The 22311-nt window shown below is 38.8% G+C and overlaps 1 long non-coding RNA gene across 1 annotated transcript; it reads left to right on the top strand.

Moving 5' to 3' along the window:
* The first annotated feature begins 11721 nt into the window (after positions 1-11721).
* On the top strand, positions 11722-15867 carry LOC119475145. The gene is made up of 2 exons (XR_005203726.1): positions 11722-11785; positions 15540-15867. It is a non-coding gene; the product is annotated as an uncharacterized LOC119475145 (long non-coding RNA).
* The last annotated feature ends 6444 nt before the right edge of the window (positions 15868-22311 follow it).

Here is a 22311-nt window from a genome sequence, read left to right on the forward strand (position 1 = left end):
TCACTGTGCTGTTTGGTATCATGGTGTGTACCACACTGAACATGGACCACAGAAAGCTAAGGAGAGAGTTGTATATATAATGTTCAGCTTAAAACAGCGTGCCACGTCGCATGCACGGCCAGGACATTCCAATTAAAAAGGACATGGTTCTAAAGCAGTGTTGTTAATGACTTTGCGGAGCACAAGACCTGTAGGATAAACTTCTAATGGATGAGTACTGGTTTCTTTTTGTTATTATTTTTTTGTTATTATTATTATTATGGGATCAGGGATTTAAATGTATAGCACTGTAATTGTTACATCTCATATGTTGGAAAATGTGCACCTACTGAAATCTGTGTCTGGGATAACATTTGGCAGCTAAATCCAGTTCAGGTTGTTAAATTAGCGTTGATAAATTTGGCATTTAGGCTGCTGTCCGTGGTGCTGATCACAGGCTGGTTTGCAGTGTGGGAGTTGCATGGTGCAAGATTTTAGTAATATCAGCATGATATCTCTGCTTTTAGCACACTTTGCCAGATGTGTAACGTTATTACAAAAAGTTGTATATATAGGTAAAGCTTGACTCATGCAGAACTGTGTCAATACTTGAACATTTTCTGCATACATGTGGATCACCTTACACCTGCTTTTTATTTACTTTTCTCTGAAAACTTTATGAATTGATAAAGTTGTCACAGAGAGAGAGAGAGAGAGAGAGAGAGAGAGAGAGAGAGAGAGAGAGAGAGAGAGAGACAGAGAGGAGAGAGAGAGAAAAAAAGACAGAAAGAAAGAGAGAGAGAGCGAGGAGAGAGAGAGAGAGAAAGAAAGAAAGAGAGAGAAAGAGAGAGAGGAAAGAGAGAGAGAAAGAGAGGAGAGAGAGAGAAAGAAAGAAAGAAAGAGAGAGAAAGCGAGGAGAGAGAGAGAGAAAGAAAGAAAGAAAGAGAGAGAAAGAGAGGAGAGAGAGAGAGAAATAAAAAAGACAGAAAGAAAGAGAGAGGGAGAAAGAGAGTAGAGAGAGACAGAGAGAGAGAGAGAAAGAAAGAAAGAAAGAGAGAGAGAAACAAACAAACAAACACACACATAAACACACAAACAGACAAACAGACAAACAAACAAATACTAACACTAACTAACTCTAACACTAACACTAACACTAACAAACAAACAAACCAACAAACTAACTAACTAACAACAAACAAAAAAACTCTGGAACCTCCCCCCCAAGCCTGTGTTGGGACGCGCCCTAGAGCAGGTCGCAGAGCATCCAACACAGACTTGGGGGCATTCCCAGAGCCCGTCCTCTCTTTGAGAGAGAGGATGTTAACGGAAGGTGGAAATCAGGGTCTATAGGTACATGACATCACGGAACAGAATGTGGAAAGCGGCGTCTATGTAACCTAGGTTACGGATGCCAATGACGTCACACATGACATCACGGAACAGAATGTGGAAAGCGGCGTCTATGTAACCTAGGTTACGGATGCCAATGACGTCACACATGACATCACGGAACAGAATGTGGAAAGCGGCGTCTATGTAACCTAGGTTACGGATGCCAATGACGTCACACATGACATCACGGAACAGAATGTGGAAAGCGGCGTCTATGTAACCTAGGTTACGGATGCCAATGACGTCACACATGACATCACGGAACATATCAGGCTCGTTTGAGATGAACTGCGCCTCTTAATTAAATGATGAATTTAGAGATTTTAGAGAGAAGGAGATATCTTTACCTGAAATTACTGAATGTATTAAACGTCTTAGAGAAAAACAAGTCCCCAGGTAATGATGGTCGGACAGGGGATTTTACAAAACCTTTACTTCTAAACTTTCTTACTAGCAATGTTTACAGAATGTGTTCAAAAGGCTGAGCTCCCTACTACATTAAGGCAGGGGGTAATTACATGAATTCCAAAAACAAACAAAGATAGATTAAATATCGAAGATTGGAGACCTATTAGACAACTCTATTGACTGTTGGCCACCACGTGACATTAGTGCAGTAGCTGAGAATCTAACAATGTTTATTGAAAAGTTTAATCTGATTGATATTTGGAGAAGAACATTTCCTGGACTAAATGCTTACACTTAGAAAATGGTCAGATTAATGGCTAGTATCCAAAAATATGAATATTGATAATATTTCGGTTGATATTGTTACTATACCAATTAACAGACCATAGTGCAGTTTCTATTCATATTCCTTTACATTTCACCAATATAAAAACCTGTAGAGGCAATCATTTTTTCAGAGAAAAGTAGATCAAAAACGGGTGTAAAGTGATCCACATGTATGCAGAACATTTTCAAGTATTGCATTGATACAATTCTGCATGAGTCAAGCTTTACCTATATATCAAACTTTTTGTAATAACGTTGCAGAGATGTCATACATGCTGATATTACTAATATCTTGGGTGAGGGGGGTTTTCTGTGCTCTTGTGCTGCCTGTGATATTCTAGGACACACAGGCCATTTCTTTCACCGCCTGTAGGAAATAATCTTGTGTAGGTAGCCTACTCTATCTGACTGCTGCAGGTTAACTGTCACTGCTTCTAGCTGCCATGTTAAAAAGGTCAGCACCACTACAGCATTACTTCTTATTTACCTTAATTCCTCCGATGAACTGTTCATCCATTTATCTGCTGAAAAAGAGTTTCAGAGCATCCAGACCAACATCTATTTATAATAAAGCAGCAGACTTGATTACCACGAGCCATCAGGTCTGCAGATAGAAAATATGAAGGTCCTTGACTTTAAACTAGAATTTTTCGTGCGTCGGTTCGTCCGGATGATCTCCACGTAGTTTTTACGCAGCGCAAAAACGCGCTGCAACAGCAGAGACAACTCTGATTTTAGAAAAGCAAACTTGAACATCAACATAGGCGACTGTATGTCGAAGCAGCCACAACATAATCAGTCAACAACACGGAGCTAATGCATGAGAACTGCGAGGAGAGGAAGAGGGAGTGAGTTAGTGAATGGATGACCCATAACCACGTTACTATGGTTCATAATAATGCAGGACAGTGAGGATACATCCATTTCATACAGGAGACGAGCAAGAATCTACCGATGAGCATTCATCCCACAGAGGTTCATATGAGACAGCAGAGCAGTCACATCAAATGTCACCTTGAGTAGGCTACAGTGTAAATCAACATAAGTTGAGTATAACTGAAAACATATCATTTATTAGGAATAGATCGACATTCATATACACGCATATACACGCACGCACACACACACACACACACACACACACACACACACGCACACAGACTTCACCATATCAGGGTTCTCAGAACGTTACATGATGCAGGGCTTTATATTGTTGTTTTTTTAAACAAACTATACAAAAGAAATACAGATGCTATTATGAACATACTAATTGTCTTTTTGATAGCCTACCTCTAAAGAATTTAATCAGTATTGATAACTAATTCCTACTAAAGTTTGCAATGGCGTTAGCTTGAAAAATGATATGATGCAGTTACTACCTGTGACCACTGGAGGGCAGTAAAACTCAGGATTTCAAATGCACAGGTCAAGTTATCAACAGGTTTTTTTTATTTACCCCAGTCGTTTAACCTGAATAATATACTGTGTGTATATATATATATATAGACAAAATTGTTGGTACCCTTCCGTTAAAGAAAGAAAAACCCACAATGGTCACTGAAATAACTTGAAACTGACAAAAGTAATAATAAATAAAAATGTACTGAAAATTAACTAATGAAAATCAGACATTGATTTTGAATTGTGGTTCAACAGAATCATTTTAAAAAAACAAACTAATGAAACTGGCCTGGACAAAAAGGATGGTACCCCTAGAAAAGATGTAAAATAATTTGACCATAGGGACACGTTAAACTAAGGTGTGTCCTGTAATTAGTATCACATGTATCTTCAAACTTGTAATCAGTCAGTCTGCCTATTTAAAGGGTGAAAAGTAGTCACTGTGCTGTTTGGTATCATGGTGTGTACCACACTGAACATGGACCACAGAAAGCTAAGGAGAGAGTTGTATATATAATGTTCAGCTTAAAACAGCGTGACACGTCGCATGCACGGCCAGGACATTCCAATTAAAAAGGACATGGTTCTAAAGCAGTGTTGTTAATGACTTTGCGGAGCACAAGACCCGTAGGATAAACTTCTAATGGATGAGTACTGGTTTCTTTTTGTTATTATTATTATTATGGGATCAGGGATTTAAATCTATAGCACTGTACACCAGTTCAGGTTGTTAAATTAGCGTTGATAAATTTGGCATTTAGGCTGCTGTCCGTGGTGCTGATCACAGGCTGGTTTGCAGTGTGGGAGTTGCATGGTGCAAGATTTTAGTAATATCAGCATGATATCTCTGCTTTTAGCACACTTTGCCAGATGTGTAACGTTATTACAGAAAGTTGTATATATAGGTAAAGCTTGACTCATGCAGAACTGTGTCAATACTTGAACATTTTCTGCATACATGTGGATCACCTTACACCCGCTTTTTATTTACTTTTCTCTGAAAACTTTATGAATTGATAAAGTTGTCACAGGGAGAGAGAGAGAGAGAGAGAGAGAGAGAGAGAGAGAGAGAGAGAGGAGAGAGAGAGAGAAAGAGAGGAGAGAGAGAGAAAGAAAGAAAGAAAGAAAGAGAGAGAAAGCGAGGAGAGAGAGAGAGAGAGAAAGAAAGAAAGAAAGAGAGAGAGAGAGAGAGGAAAGAGAGAGAAAGAGAGGAGAGAGAGAGAAAGAAAGAAAGAAAGAGAGAGAAAGCGAGGAGAGAGAGAGAGAAATAAAAAAGACAGAAAGAAAGAGAGAGGGAGAAAGAGAGTAGAGAGAGACAGAGAGAGAGAAAGAAAGAAAGAAAGAAAGAAAGAAAGAGAGAGAGAAACAAACAAACAAACACACACATAAACAAATACTAACAACAATACTAACACTAACTAACACTAACTACTAACACTAACACAACACTAACACTAACAAACTAACTAACTAACAAACAAACTAACTAACTAACAACAAACAAAAAAACTCTGGAACCTCCCCCCCAAGCCTGTGTTGGGACGCGCCCTAGAGCAGGTCGCAGAGCATCCAACACAAACTTGGGGGCATTCCCAGAGCCCGTCCTCTCTTTGAGAGAGAGGATGTTAACGGAAGGTGGAAATCAGGGTCTATAGGTAAACTCTGTTCCGGACGCCAATGACGTCACACATGACATCACGGAACAGAATGTGGAAAGCGGCGTCTATGTAACCTAGGTTACGGATGCCAATGACGTCACACATGACATCACGGAACAGAATGTGGAAAGCGGCGTCTATGTAACCTAGGTTACGGATGCCAATGACGTCACACATGACATCACGGAACAGAATGTGGAAAGCGGCGTCTATGTAACCTAGGTTACGGATGCCAATGACGTCACACATGACATCACGGAACAGAATGTGGAAAGCGGCGTCTATGTAACCTAGGTTACGGATGCCAATGACGTCACACATGACATCACGGAACATATCAGGCTCGTTTGAGATGAACTGCGCCTCTTAATTAAATGATGAATTTAGAGATTTTAGAGAGAAGGAGATATCTTTACCTGAAATTACTGAATGTATTAAACGTCTTAGAGAAAAACAAGTCCCCAGGTAATGATGGTCGGACAGGGGATTTTACAAAACCTTTACTTCTAAACTTTCTTACTAGCAATGTTTACAGAATGTGTTCAAAAGGCTGAGCTCCCTACTACATTAAGGCAGGGGGCAATTACATGAATTCCAAAAACAAACAAAGATAGATTAAATATCGAAGATTGGAGACCTATTAGACAACTCTATTGACTGTTGGCCACCACGTGACATTAGTGCAGTAGCTGAGAATCTAACAATGTTTATTGAAAAGTTTAATCTGATTGATATTTGGAGAAGAACATTTCCTGGACTAAATGCTTACACTTAGAAAATGGTCAGATTAATGGCTAGTATCCAAAAATATGAATATTGATAATATTTCGGTTGATATTGTTACTATACCAATTAACAGACCATAGTGCAGTTTCTATTCATATTCCTTTACATTTCACCAATATAAAAACCTATAGAGGCAATCATTTTTTCAGAGAAAAGTAGATCAAAAACGGGTGTAAAGTGATCCACATGTATGCAGAACATTTTCAAGTATTGCACTGATACAATTCTGCATGAGTCAAGCTTTACCTATATATCAAACTTTTTGTAATAACGTTGCAGAGATGTCATACATGCTGATATTACTAATATCTTGGGTGAGGGGGGTTTTCTGTGCTCTTGTGCTGCCTGTGATATTCTAGGACACACAGGCCATTTCTTTCACCGCCTGTAGGAAATAATCTTGTGTAGGTAGCCTACTCTATCTTACTGCTGCAGGTTAACTGTCACTGCTTCTAGCTGCCATGTTAAAAAGGTCAGCACCACTACAGCATTACTTCTTATTTACCTTAATTCCTCCGATGAACTGTTCATCCATTTATCTGCTGAAAAAGAGTTTCAGAGCATCCAGACCAACATCTATTTATAATAAAGCAGCAGACTTGATTACCACGAGCCATCAGGTCTGCAGATAGAAAATATGAAGGTCCTTGACTTTAAACTAGAATTTTTCGTGCGTCGGTTCGTCCGGATGATCTCCACGTAGTTTTTACGCAGCGCAAAAACGCGCTGCAACAGCAGAGACAACTCTGATTTTAGAAAAGCAAACTTGAACATCAACATAGGCGACTGTATGTCGAAGCAGCCACAACATAATCAGTCAACAACACGGAGCTAATGCATGAGAACTGCGAGGAGAGGAAGAGGGAGTGAGTTAGTGAATGGATGACCCATAACCACGTTACTATGGTTCATAATAATGCAGGACAGTGAGGATACATCCATTTCATACAGGAGACGAGCAAGAATCTACCGATGAGCATTCATCCCACAGAGGTTCATATGAGACAGCAGAGCAGTCACATCAAATGTCACCTTGAGTAGGCTACAGTGTAAATCAACATAAGTTGAGTATAACTGAAAACATATCATTTATTAGGAATAGATCGACATTCATATACACGCATATACACGCACACACACACACACACACACACACACACGCACACACAGACTTCACCATATCAGGGTTCTCAGAACGTTACATGATGCAGGGCTTTATATTGTTGTTTTTTTAAACAAACTATACAATAGAAATACAGATGCTATTATGAACATACTAATTGTCTTTTTGATAGCCTACCTCTAAAGAATTTAATCAGTATTGATAACTAATTCCTACTAAAGTTTGCAATGGCGTTAGCTTGAAAAATGATATGATGCAGTTACTACCTGTGACCACTGGAGGGCAGTAAAACTCAGGATTTCAAATGCACAGGTCAAGTTATCAACAGGTTTTTTTTATTTACCCCAGTCGTTTAACCTGAATAATATACTGTGTGTATATATATATATATAGACAAAATTGTTGGTACCCTTCCGTTAAAGAAAGAAAAACCCACAATGGTCACTGAAATAACTTGAAACTGACAAAAGTAATAATAAATAAAAATGTACTGAAAATTAACTAATGAAAATCAGACATTGATTTTGAATTGTGGTTCAACAGAATCATTTTAAAAAACAAACTAATGAAACTGGCCTGGACAAAAAGGATGGTACCCCTAGAAAAGATGTAAAATAATTTGACCATAGGGACACGTTAAACTAAGGTGTGTCCTGTAATTAGTATCACATGTATCTTCAAACTTGTAATCAGTCAGTCTGCCTATTTAAAGGGTGAAAAGTAGTCACTGTGCTGTTTGGTATCATGGTGTGTACCACACTGAACATGGACCACAGAAAGCTAAGGAGAGAGTTGTATATATAATGTTCAGCTTAAAACAGCGTGCCACGTCGCATGCACGGCCAGGACATTCCAATTAAAAAGGACATGGTTCTAAAGCAGTGTTGTTAATGACTTTGCGGAGCACAAGACCTGTAGGATAAACTTCTAATGGATGAGTACTGGTTTCTTTTTGTTATTATTATTATTATGGGATCAGGGATTTAAATCTATAGCACTGTACACCAGTTCAGGTTGTTAAATTAGCGTTGATAAATTTGGCATTTAGGCTGCTGTCCGTGGTGCTGATCACAGGCTGGTTTGCAGTGTGGGAGTTGCATGGTGCAAGATTTTAGTAATATCAGCATGATATCTCTGCTTTTAGCACACTTTGCCAGATGTGTAACGTTATTACAGAAAGTTGTATATATAGGTAAAGCTTGACTCATGCAGAACTGTGTCAATACTTGAACATTTTCTGCATACATGTGGATCACCTTACACCCGCTTTTTATTTACTTTTCTCTGAAAACTTTATGAATTGATAAAGTTGTCACAGAGAGAGAGAGAGAGAGAGAGAGAGAGAGAGAGAGAGAGAGAGAGAGAGAGAAAGAGAGGAGAGAGAGAGAAAGAAAGAAAGAAAGAAAGAGAGAGAAAGCGAGGAGAGAGAGAGAGAGAAAGAAAGAAAGAGAGAGAAAGAGAGAGAGGAAAGAGAGAGAGAAAGAGAGGAGAGAGAGAGAAAGAAAGAAAGAAAGAGAGAGAAAGCGAGGAGAGAGAGAGAGAAAGAAAGAAAGAAAGAGAGAGAAAGAGAGGAGAGAGAGAGAGAAATAAAAAAGACAGAAAGAAAGAGAGAGGGAGAAAGAGAGTAGAGAGAGACAGAGAGAGAGAAAGAAAGAAAGAAAGAAAGAAAGAGAGAGAGAAACAAACAAACAAACACACACATAAACACACAAACAGACAAACAGACAAACAGACAAACAAACAAATACTAACACTAACTAACTCTAACACTAACACTAACACTAACAAACAAACAAACCAACAAACTAACTAACTAACAACAAACAAAAAAACTCTGGAACCTCCCCCCCAAGCCTGTGTTGGGACGCGCCCTAGAGCAGGTCGCAGAGCATCCAACACAAACTTGGGGGCATTCCCAGAGCCCGTCCTCTCTTTGAGAGAGAGGATGTTAACGGAAGGTGGAAATCAGGGTCTATAGGTAAACTCTGTTCCGGACGCCAATGACGTCACACATGACATCACGGAACAGAATGTGGAAAGCGGCGTCTATGTAACCTAGGTTACGGATGCCAATGACGTCACACATGACATCACGGAACATATCAGGCTCGTTTGAGATGAACCGCGCCTCTTAATTAAATGATGAATTTAGAGATTTTAGAGAGAAGGAGATATCTTTACCTGAAATTACTGAATGTATTAAACGTCTTAGAGAAAAACAAGTCCCCAGGTAATGATGGTCGGACAGGGGATTTTACAAAACCTTTACTTCTAAACTTTCTCACTAGCAATGTTTACAGAATGTGTTCAAAAGGCTGAGCTCCCTACTACATTAAGGCAGGGGGCAATTACATGAATTCCAAAAACAAACAAAGATAGATTAAATATCGAAGATTGGAGACCTATTAGACAACTCTATTGACTGTTGGCCACCACGTGACATTAGTGCAGTAGCTGAGAATCTAACAATGTTTATTGAAAAGTTTAATCTGATTGATATTTGGAGAAGAACATTTCCTGGACTAAATGCTTACACTTAGAAAATGGTCAGATTAATGGCTAGTATCCAAAAATATGAATATTGATAATATTTCGGTTGATATTGTTACTATACCAATTAACAGACCATAGTGCAGTTTCTATTCATATTCCTTTACATTTCACCAATATAAAAACCTATAGAGTCAATCATTTTTTCAGAGAAAAGTAGATCAAAAACGGGTGTAAAGTGATCCACATGTATGCAGAACATTTTCAAGTATTGCACTGATACAATTCTGCATGAGTCAAGCTTTACCTATATATCAAACGTTTTGTAATAACGTTGCAGAGATGTCATACATGCTGATATTACTAATATCTTGGGTGAGGGGGGTTTTCTGTGCTCTTGTGCTGCCTGTGATATTCTAGGACACACAGGCCATTTCTTTCACCGCCTGTAGGAAATAATCTTGTGTAGGTAGCCTACTCTATCTTACTGCTGCAGGTTAACTGTCACTGCTTCTAGCTGCCATGTTAAAAAGGTCAGCACCACTACAGCATTACTTCTTATTTACCTTAATTCCTCCGATGAACTGTTCATCCATTTATCTGCTGAAAAAGAGTTTCAGAGCATCCAGACCAACATCTATTTATAATAAAGCAGCAGACTTGATTACCACGAGCCATCAGGTCTGCAGATAGAAAATATGAAGGTCCTTGACTTTAAACTAGAATTTTTCGTGCGTCGGTTCGTCCGGATGATCTCCACGTAGTTTTTACGCAGCGCAAAAACGCGCTGCAACAGCAGAGACAACTCTGATTTTAGAAAAGCAAACTTGAACATCAACATAGGCGACTGTATGTCGAAGCAGCCACAACATAATCAGTCAACAACACGGAGCTAATGCATGAGAACTGCGAGGAGAGGAAGAGGGAGTGAGTTAGTGAATGGATGACCCATAACCACGTTACTATGGTTCATAATAATGCAGGACAGTGAGGATACATCCATTTCATACAGGAGACGAGCAAGAATCTACCGATGAGCATTCATCCCACAGAGGTTCATATGAGACAGCAGAGCAGTCACATCAAATGTCACCTTGAGTAGGCTACAGTGTAAATCAACATAAGTTGAGTATAACTGAAAACATATCATTTATTAGGAATAGATCGACATTCATATACACGCATATACACGCACACACACACACACACACACACACACACACACACACACACACACACACACACACACACACACACGCACACGCACACGCACACACAGACTTCACCATATCAGGGTTCTCAGAACGTTACATGATGCAGGGCTTTATATTGGGTTTTTTTAAACAAACTATACATTAGAAATACAGATGCTATTATGAACATACTAATTGTCTTTTTGATAGCCTACCTCTAAAGAATTTAATCAGTATTGATAACTGTATTATTCCTACTAAAGTTTGCAATGGCGTTAGCTTGAAAAATGATATGATGCAGTTACTACCTGTGACCACTGGAGGGCAGTAAAACTCAGGATTTTTATTTACCCCAGTTGTTTAACCTGAATAATATACTGTGTATATATATATATATATATATAGACAGAATTGTTGGTACCCTTCCGTTAAAGAAAGAAAAACCCACAATGGTCACTGAAATAACTTGAAACTGACAAAAGTAATAATAAATAAAAATGTACTGAAAATTAACTAATGAAAATCAGACATTGATTTTGAATTGTGGTTCAACAGAATCATTTTAAAAAACAAACTAATGAAACTGGCCTGGACAAAAAGGATGGTACCCCTAGAAAAGATGTAAAATAATTTGACCATAGGGACACGTTAAACTAAGGTGTGTCCTGTAATTAGTATCACATGTATCTTCAAACTTGTAATCAGTCAGTCTGCCTATTTAAAGGGTGAAAAGTAGTCACTGTGCTGTTTGGTATCATGGTGTGGACCACACTGAACATGGACCACAGAAAGCTAAGGAGAGAGTTGTATATATAATGTTCAGCTTAAAACAGCGTGCCACGTCGCATGCACGGCCAGGACATTCCAATTAAAAAGGACATGGTTCTAAAGCAGTGTTGTTAATGACTTTGCGGAGCACAAGACCTGTAGGATAAACTTCTAATGGATGAGTACTGGTTTCTTTTTGTTATTATTATTATTATGGGATCAGGGATTTAAATCTATAGCACTGTACACCAGTTCAGGTAGTTAAATTAGCGTTGATAAATTTGGCATTTAGGCTGCTGTCCGTGGTGCTGATCACAGGCTGGTTTGCAGTGTGGGAGTTGCATGGTGCAAGATTTTAGTAATATCAGCATGATATCTCTGCTTTTAGCACACTTTGCCAGATGTGTAACGTTATTACAAAAAGTTGTATATATAGGTAAAGCTTGACTCATGCAGAACTGTGTCAATACTTGAACATTTTCTGCATACATGTGGATCACCTTACACCCGCTTTTTATTTACTTTTCTCTGAAAACTTTATGAATTGATAAAGTTGTCACAGAGAGAGAGAGAGAGAGAGAGAGAGAGAGAGAGAGAGAAAGAGAGAGAGGAAAGAGAGAGAGAAAGAGAGGAGAGAGAGAGAAAGAAAGAAAGAAAGAAAGAGAGAGAAAGAGAGGAGAGAGAGAGAAAGAAAGAAAGAAAGAGAGAGAAAGAGAGGAGAGAGAGAGAGAAATAAAAAAGACAGAAAGAAAGAGAGAGGGAGAAAGAGAGTAGAGAGAGACAGAGAGAGAGAAAGAAAGAAAGAAAGAAAGAAAGAAAGAGAGAGAGAAACAAACAAACAAACACACACATAAACACACAAACAGACAAACAGACAAACAAACAAATACTAACACTAACTAACACTAACACTAACACTAACATTAACAAACAAACAAACCAACAAACTAACTAACTAACAACAAACAAAAAAACTCTGGAACCTCCCCCCCAAGCCTGTGTTGGGACGCGCCCTAGAGCAGGTCGCAGAGCATCCAACACAGACTTGGGGGCATTCCCAGAGCCCGTCCTCTCTTTGAGAGAGAGGATGTTAACGGAAGGTGGAAATCAGGGTCTATAGGTAAACTCTGTTCCGGACGCCAATGACGTCACACATGACATCACGGAACAGAATGTGGAAAGCGGCGTCTATGTAACCTAGGTTACGGATGCCAATGACGTCACACATGACATCACGGAACAGAATGTGGAAAGCGGCGTCTATGTAACCTAGGTTACGGATGCCAATGACGTCACACATGACATCACGGAACATATCAGGCTGGTTTGAGATGAACTGCGCCTCTTAATTAAATGATGAATTTAGAGATTTTAGAGAGAAGGAGATATCTTTACCTGAAATTACTGAATGTATTAAACGTCTTAGAGAAAAACAAGTCCCCAGGTAATGATGGTCGGACAGGGGATTTTACAAAACCTTTACTTCTAAACTTTCTTACTAGCAATGTTTACAGAATGTGTTCAAAAGGCTGAGCTCCCTACTACATTAAGGCAGGGGGCAATTACATGAATTCCAAAAACAAACAAAGATAGATTAAATGTAGAAGATTGGAGACCTATTAGACAACTCTATTGACTGTTGGCCACCACGTGACATTAGTGCAGTAGCTGAGAATCTAACAATGTTTATTGAAAAGTTTAATCTGATTGATATTTGGAGAAGAACATTTCCTGGACTAAATGCTTACACTTAGAAAATGGTCAGATTAATGGCTAGTATCCAAAAATATGAATATTGATAATATTTCGGTTGATATTGTTACTATACCAATTAACAGACCATAGTGCAGTTTCTATTCATATTCCTTTACATTTCACCAATATAAAAACCTGTAGAGGCAATCATTTTTTCAGAGAAAAGTAGATCAAAAACGGGTGTAAAGTGATCCACATGTATGCAGAACATTTTCAAGTATTGCATTGATACAATTCTGCATGAGTCAAGCTTTACCTATATATCAAACTTTTTGAAATAACGTTGCAGAGTTGTCATACATGCTGATATTACTAATATCTTGGGTGAGGGGGGTTTTCTGTGCTCTTGTGCTGCCTGTGATATTCTAGGACACACAGGCCATTTCTTTCACCGCCTGTAGGAAATAATCTTGTGTAGGTAGCCTACTCTATCTTACTGCTGCAGGTTAACTGTCACTGCTTCTAGCTGCCATGTTAAAAAGGTCAGCACCCCTACAGCATTACTTCTTATTTACCTTAATTCCTCCGATGAACTGTTCATCCATTTATCTGCTGAAAAAGAGTTTCAGAGCATCCAGACCAACATCTATTTATAATAAAGCAGCAGACTTGATTACCACGAGCCATCAGGTCTGCAGACAGAAAATATGAAGGTCCTTGACTTTAAACTAGAATTTTTCGTGCGTCGGTTCGTCCGGATGATCTCCACGTAGTTTTTACGCAGCGCAAAAACGCGCTGCAACAGCAGAGACAACTCTGATTTTAGAAAAGCAAACTTGAACATCAACATAGGCGACTGTATGTCGAAGCAGCCACAACATAATCAGTCAACAACACGGAGCTAATGCATGAGAACTGCGAGGAGAGGAAGAGGGAGTGAGTTAGTGAATGGATGACCCATAACCACGTTACTATGGTTCATAATAATGCAGGACAGTGAGGATACATCCATTTCATACAGGAGACGAGCAAGAATCTACCGATGAGCATTCATCCCACAGAGGTTCATATGAGACAGCAGAGCAGTCACATCAAATGTCACCTTGAGTAGGCTACAGTGTAAATCAACATAAGTTGAGTATAACTGAAAACATATCATTTATTAGGAATAGATCGACATTCATATACACGCATATACACGCACACACACACACACACACACACACACACACACGCACACACAGACTTCACCATATCAGGGTTCTCAGAACGTTACATGATGCACGGCTTTATATTGTTTTTTTTTAAACAAACTATACATTACAAATACAGATGGTATTATGAACATACTAATTGTCTTTTTGATAGCCTACCTCTAAAGAATTTAATCAGTATTGATAACTGTATTATTCCTACTAAAGTTTGCAATGGCGTTAGCTTGAAAAATGATATGATGCAGTTACTACCTGTGACCACTGGAGGGCAGTAAAACTCAGGATTTCAAATGCACAGGTCAAGTTATCAACAGGTCTTTTTATTTACCCCAGTTGTTTAACCTGAATAATATACTGTGTATATATATATATATATATATATATATATATATGTGGAAAAAATTGTTGGTACCCTTCCGTTAAAGAAAGAAAAACCCACAATGGTCACTGAAATAACTTGAAACTGACAAAAGTAATAATAAATAAAAATGTACTGAAAATTAACTAATGAAAATCAGACATTGATTTTGAATTGTGGTTCAACAGAATCATTTTAAAAAACAAACTAATGAAACTGGCCTGGACAAAAAGGATGGTACCCCTAGAAAAGATGTAAAATAATTTGACCATAGGGACACGTTAAACTAAGGTGTGTCCTGTAATTAGTATCACATGTATCTTCAAACTTGTAATCAGTCAGTCTGCCTATTTAAAGGGTGAAAAGTAGTCACTGTGCTGTTTGGTATCATGGTGTGTACCACACTGAACATGGACCACAGAAAGCTAAGGAGAGAGTTGTATATATAATGTTCAGCTTAAAACAGCGTGCCACGTCGCATGCACGGCCAGGACATTCCAATTAAAAAGGACATGGTTCTAAAGCAGTGTTGTTAATGACTTTGCGGAGCACAAGACCTGTAGGATAAACTTCTAATGGATGAGTACTGGTTTCTTTTTGTTATTATTTTTTTGTTATTATTATTATTATGGGATCAGGGATTTAAATGTATAGCACTGTAATTGTTACATCTCATATGTTGGAAAATGTGCACCTACTGAAATCTGTGTCTGGGATAACATTTGGCAGCTAAATCCAGTTCAGGTTGTTAAATTAGCGTTGATAAATTTGGCATTTAGGCTGCTGTCCGTGGTGCTGATCACAGGCTGGTTTGCAGTGTGGGAGTTGCATGGTGCAAGATTTTAGTAATATCAGCATGATATCTCTGCTTTTAGCACACTTTGCCAGATGTGTAACGTTATTACAAAAAGTTGTATATATAGGTAAAGCTTGACTCATGCAGAACTGTGTCAATACTTGAACATTTTCTGCATACATGTGGATCACCTTACACCCGCTTTTTATTTACTTTTCTCTGAAAACTTTATGAATTGATAAAGTTGTCACAGAGAGAGAGAGAGAGAGAGAGAGAGACAGAGAGGAGAGAGAGAAAGAGAGGAGAGAGAGAGAAAGAAAGAAAGAAAGAAAGAGAGAGAAAGCGAGGAGAGAGAGAGAGAGAAAGAAAGAAAGAAAGAGAGAGAAAGAGAGAGAGGAAAGAGAGAGAGAAAGAGAGGAGAGAGAGAGAAAGAAAGAAAGAAAGAGAGAGAAAGAGAGGAGAGAGAGAGAGAGAGAGAGAGAGAGAAAGAAAGAAAGAAAGAGAGAGAAAGAGAGAGAGGAAAGAGAGAGAGAAAGAGAGGAGAGAGAGAGAGAAATCAAAAAGACAGAAAGAAAGAGAGAGGGAGAAAGAGAGTAGAGAGAGACAGAGAGAGAGAAAGAAAGAAAGAAAGAAAGAAAGAGAGAGAGAAACAAACAAACAAACACACACATAAACACACAAAGAGACAAACAGACAAACAAACAAATACTAACACTAACTAACTCTAACACTAACACTAACACTAACACTAACACTAACAAACAAACAAACCAACAAACTAACTAACTAACAACAAACAAAAAAACTCTGGAACCTCCCCCCCAAGCCTGTGTTGGGACGCGCCCTAGAGCAGGTCGCAGAGCATCCAACACAGACTTGGGGGCATTCCCAGAGCCCGTCCTCTCTTTGAGAGAGAGGATGTTAACGGAAGGTGGAAATCAGGGTCTATAGGTAAACTCTGTTCCGGACGCCAATGACGTCACACATGACATCACGGAACAGAATGTGGAAAGCGGCGTCTATGTAACCTAGGTTACGGATGCCAATGACGTCACACATGACATCACGGAACAGAATGTGGAAAGCGGCGTCTATGTAACCTAGGTTACGGATGCCAATGACGTCACACATGACATCACGGAACAGAATGTGGAAAGCAGCGTCTATGTAACCTAGGTTACGGATGCCAATGACGTCACACATGACATCACGGAACAGAATGTGGAAAGCGGCGTCTATGTAACCTAGGTTACGGATGCCAATGACGTCACACATGACATCACGGAACATATCAGGCTCGTTTGAGATGAACTGCGCCTCTTAATTAAATGATGAATTTAGAGATTTTAGAGAGAAGGAGATATCTTTACCTGAAATGACTGAATGTATTAAACGTCTTAGAGAAAAACAAGTCCCCAGGTAATGATGGTCGGACAGGGGATTTTACAAAACCTTTACTTCTAAACTTTCTCACTAGCAATGTTTACAGAATGTGTTCAAAAGGCTGAGCTCCCTACTACATTAAGGCAGGGGGCAATTACATGAATTCCAAAAACAAACAAAGATAGATTAAATGTAGAAGATTGGAGACCTATTAGACAACTCTATTGACTGTTGGCCACCACGTGACATTAGTGCAGTAGCTGAGAATCTAACAATGTTTATTGAAAAGTTTAATCTGATTGATATTTGGAGAAGAACATTTCCTGGACTAAATGCTTACACTTAGAAAATGGTCAGATTAATGGCTAGTATCCAAAAATATGAATATTGATAATATTTCGGTTGATATTGTTACTATACCAATTAACAGACCATAGTGCAGTTTCTATTCATATTCCTTTACATTTCACCAATATAAAAACCTGTAGAGGCAATCATTTTTTCAGAGAAAAGTAGATCAAAAACGGGTGTAAAGTGATCCACATGTATGCAGAACATTTTCAAGTATTGCATTGATACAATTCTGCATGAGTCAAGCTTTACCTATATATCAAACTTTTTGTAATAACGTTGCAGAGATGTCATACATGCTGATATTACTAATATCTTGGGTGAGGGGGGTTTTCTGTGCTCTTGTGCTGCCTGTGATATTCTAGGACACACAGGCCATTTCTTTCACCGCCTGTAGGAAATAATCTTGTGTAGGTAGCCTACTCTATCTTACTGCTGCAGGTTAACTGTCACTGCTTCTAGCTGCCATGTTAAAAAGGTCAGCACCACTACAGCATTACTTCTTATTTACCTTAATTCCTCCGATGAACTGTTCATCCATTTATCTGCTGAAAAAGAGTTTCAGAGCATCCAGACCAACATCTATTTATAATAAAGCAGCAGACTTGATTACCACGAGCCATCAGGTCTGCAGATAGAAAATATGAAGGTCCTTGACTTTAAACTAGAATTTTTCGTGCGTCGGTTCGTCCGGATGATCTCCACGTAGTTTTTACGCAGCGCAAAAACGCGCTGCAACAGCAGAGACAACTCTGATTTTAGAAAAGCAAACTTGAACATCAACATAGGCGACTGTATGTCGAAGCAGCCACAACATAATCAGTCAACAACACGGAGCTAATGCATGAGAACTGCGAGGAGAGGAAGAGGGAGTGAGTTAGTGAATGGATGACCCATAACCACGTTACTATGGTTCATAATAATGCAGGACAGTGAGGATACATCCATTTCATACAGGAGACGAGCAAGAATCTACCGATGAGCATTCATCCCACAGAGGTTCATATGAGACAGCAGAGCAGTCACATCAAATGTCACCTTGAGTAGGCTACAGTGTAAATCAACATAAGTTGAGTATAACTGAAAACATATCATTTATTAGGAATAGATCGACATTCATATACACGCACACACACGCACGCACACACACACACACACACACACACACACACACACACACACACACATACACACACGCACACACAGACTTCACCATATCAGGGTTCTCAGAACGTTACATGATGCACGGCTTTATATTGGGTTTTTTTTAAACAAACTATACAATAGAAATACAGATGCTATTATGAACATACTAATTGTATTTTTGATAGCCTACCTGTAAAGAATTTAATCAGTATTGATAACTAATTCCTACTAAAGTTTGCAATGGCGTTAGCTTGAAAAATGATATGATGCAGTTACTACCTGTGACCACTGGAGGGCAGTAAAACTCAGGATTTCAAATGCACAGGTCAAGTTATCAACAGGTTTTTTTTATTTACCCCAGTTGTTTAACCTGAATAATATACTGTGTGTATATATATATATATAGACAAAATTGTTGGTACCCTTCCGTTAAAGAAAGAAAAACCCACAATGGTCACTGAAATAACTTGAAACTGACAAAAGTAATAATAAATAAAAATGTACTGAAAATTAACTAATGAAAATCAGACATTGATTTTGAATTGTGGTTCAACAGAATCATTTTAAAAAACAAACTAATGAAACTGGCCTGGACAAAAAGGATGGTACCCCTAGAAAAGATGTAAAATAATTTGACCATAGGGACACGTTAAACTAAGGTGTGTCCTGTAATTAGTATCACATGTATCTTCAAACTTGTAATCAGTCAGTCTGCCTATTTAAAGGGTGAAAAGTAGTCACTGTGCTGTTTGGTATCATGGTGTGTACCACACTGAACATGGACCACAGAAAGCTAAGGAGAGAGTTGTATATATAATGTTCAGCTTAAAACAGCGTGCCACGTCGCATGCACGGCCAGGACATTCCAATTAAAAAGGACATGGTTCTAAAGCAGTGTTGTTAATGACTTTGCGGAGCACAAGACCTGTAGGATAAACTTCTAATGGATGAGTACTGGTTTCTTTTTGTTATTATTATTATTATGGGATCAGGGATTTAAATCTATAGCACTGTACACCAGTTCAGGTTGTTAAATTAGCGTTGATAAATTTGGCATTTAGGCTGCTGTCCGTGGTGCTGATCACAGGCTGGTTTGCAGTGTGGGAGTTGCATGGTGCAAGATTTTAGTAATATCAGCATGATATCTCTGCTTTTAGCACACTTTGCCAGATGTGTAACGTTATTACAAAAAGTTGTATATATAGGTAAAGCTTGACTCATGCAGAACTGTGTCAATACTTGAACATTTTCTGCATACATGTGGATCACCTTACACCCGCTTTTTATTTACTTTTCTCTGAAAACTTTATGAATTGATAAAGTTGTCACAGAGAGAGAGAGAGAGAGAGAGAGAGAGAGGAGAGAGAGAGAAAGAAAGAAAGAAAGAAAGAGAGAGAAAGCGAGGAGAGAGAGAGAGAGAAAGAAAGAAAGAAAGAGAGAGAAAGAGAGAGAGGAAAGAGAGAGAGAAAGAGAGGAGAGAGAGAGAAAGAAAGAAAGAAAGAGAGAGAAAGCGAGGAGAGAGAGAGAGAAAGAAAGAAAGAAAGAGAGAGAAAGAGAGGAGAGAGAGAGAGAAATAAAAAAGACAGAAAGAAAGAGAGAGGGAGAAAGAGAGTAGAGAGAGACAGAGAGAGAGAAAGAAAGAAAGAAAGAAAGAAAGAAAGAGAGAGAGAAACAAACAAACAAACACACACATAAACACACAAAGAGACAAACAGACAAACAAACAAATACTAACACTAACTAACTCTAACACTAACACTAACACTAACACTAACTCTAACACTAACAAACAAACAAACCAACAAACTAACTAACTAACAACAAACAAAAAAACTCTGGAACCTCCCCCCCAAGCCTGTGTTGGGACGCGCCCTAGAGCAGGTCGCAGAGCATCCAACACAGACTTGGGGGCATTCCCAGAGCCCGTCCTCTCTTTGAGAGAGAGGATGTTAACGGAAGGTGGAAATTAGGGTCTATAGGTAAACTCTGTTCCGGACGCCAATGACGTCACACATGACATCACGGAACAGAATGTGGAAAGCGGCGTCTATGTAACCTAGGTTACGGATGCCAATGACGTCACACATGACATCACGGAACATATCAGGCTCGTTTGAGATGAACTGCGCCTCTTAATTAAATGATGAATTTAGAGATTTTAGAGAGAAGGAGATATCTTTACCTGAAATGACTGAATGTATTAAACGTCTTAGAGAAAAACAAGTCCCCAGGTAATGATGGTCGGACAGGGGATTTTACAAAACCTTTACTTCTAAACTTTCTCACTAGCAATGTTTACAGAATGTGTTCAAAAGGCTGAGCTCCCTACTACATTAAGGCAGGGGGCAATTACATGAATTCCAAAAACAAACAAAGATAGATTAAATATCGAAGATTGGAGACCTATTAGACAACTCTATTGACTGTTGGCCACCACGTGACATTAGTGCAGTAGCTGAGAATCTAAAGATGTTTATTGAAAAGTTTAATCTGATTGATATTTGGAGAAGAACATTTCCTGGACTAAATGCTTACACTTAGAAAATGGTCAGATTAATGGCTAGTATCCAAAAATATGAATATTGATAATATTTCGGTTGATATTGTTACTATACCAATTAACAGACCATAGTGCAGTTTCTATTCATATTCCTTTACATTTCACCAATATAAAAACCTGTAGAGGCAATCATTTTTTCAGAGAAAAGTAGATCAAAAACGGGTGTAAAGTGATCCACATGTATGCAGAACATTTTCAAGTATTGCATTGATACAATTCTGCATGAGTCAAGCTTTACCTATATATCAAACTTTTTGTAATAACGTTGCAGAGATGTCATACATGCTGATATTACTAATATCTTGGGTGAGGGGGGTTTTCTGTGCTCTTGTGCTGCCTGTGATATTCTAGGACACACAGGCCATTTCTTTCACCGCCTGTAGGAAATAATCTTGTGTAGGTAGCCTACTCTATCTGACTGCTGCAGGTTAACTGTCACTGCTTCTAGCTGCCATGTTAAAAAGGTCAGCACCACTACAGCATTACTTCTTATTTACCTTAATTCCTCCGATGAACTGTTCATCCATTTATCTGCTGAAAAAGAGTTTCAGAGCATCCAGACCAACATCTATTTATAATAAAGCAGCAGACTTGATTACCACGAGCCATCAGGTCTGCAGATAGAAAATATGAAGGTCCTTGACTTTAAACTAGAATTTTTCGTGCGTCGGTTCGTCCGGATGATCTCCACGTAGTTTTTACGCAGCGCAAAAACGCGCTGCAACAGCAGAGACAACTCTGATTTTAGAAAAGCAAACTTGAACATCAACATAGGCGACTGTATGTCGAAGCAGCCACAACATAATTAGTCAACAACACGAAGCTAATGCATGAGAACTGCGAGGAGAGGAAGAGGGAGTGAGTTAGTGAATGGATGACCCATAACCACGTTACTATGGTTCATAATAATGCAGGACAGTGAGGATACATCCATTTCATACAGGAGACGAGCAAGAATCTACCGATGAGCATTCATCCCACAGAGGTTCATATGAGACAGCAGAGCAGTCACATCAAATGTCACCTTGAGCAGGCTACAGTGTAAATCAACATAAGTTGAGTATAACTGAAAACATATCATTTATTAGGAATAGATCGACATTCATATACACGCATATACACGCACACACACACACACACACACACACACACACACACACACACACACACACACACACACACACACACACACACACACACACACACACACACACACACACACACACACACACACACACACACAGACTTCACCATATCAGGGTTCTCAGAACGTTACATGA

This window comes from Sebastes umbrosus, chromosome 17 (assembly GCF_015220745.1).
Source record: "Sebastes umbrosus isolate fSebUmb1 chromosome 17, fSebUmb1.pri, whole genome shotgun sequence".
In the NCBI taxonomy this organism is placed as follows: Eukaryota; Metazoa; Chordata; class Actinopteri; order Perciformes; family Sebastidae; genus Sebastes; species Sebastes umbrosus.